Source organism: Eimeria mitis, genomic scaffold, assembly GCF_000499745.2.
Source record: "Eimeria mitis Houghton genomic scaffold, Emh_scaff425, whole genome shotgun sequence".
Lineage (NCBI taxonomy): Eukaryota > Apicomplexa > Conoidasida > Eucoccidiorida > Eimeriidae > Eimeria > Eimeria mitis.
This window is the reverse complement of record NW_013572574.1, coordinates 14,881-15,301: the sequence shown is the minus strand read 5'-3', so window position 1 is coordinate 15,301 and position 421 is coordinate 14,881.

Here is a 421-nt window from a genome sequence, read left to right as displayed (position 1 = left end):
TCCCCGGGGTTAGTGTTTGGGGTCGCTGCATCGGCAGCGGCTATAAACCCTATACAGCAGCAGCAGCAGCAGCAGCAGCAGCAGCAGCAGCAGCAGCAGCAGCAACAATAACAACAGCAGCAGCAGCATCAGCAGCAGAAACAGCAGCAGCAGCAACTGCTGCTGCTGCTGCAGCAGCAACCCAAAAGTTTTTTTAATACAACAAACCACCGCCGCAATGAACACAAAAAAGGGTACCCCCAAGGGGGCCCCCAACCCTATCAGGGGCCCCCAGGGGGGCCCCCCTGGGGGCCCCCCTGGGCCCCTACAGGCTGAAGGGGGCCCCTCTCACCCACACCCCTCGTCAAAGCTCGTGGGGGCCCCCGCAGGGGGCCCCCCTGGGGGCCCCTCTGGGGGCCCCTCCTCTGAATCTTCAGAACTT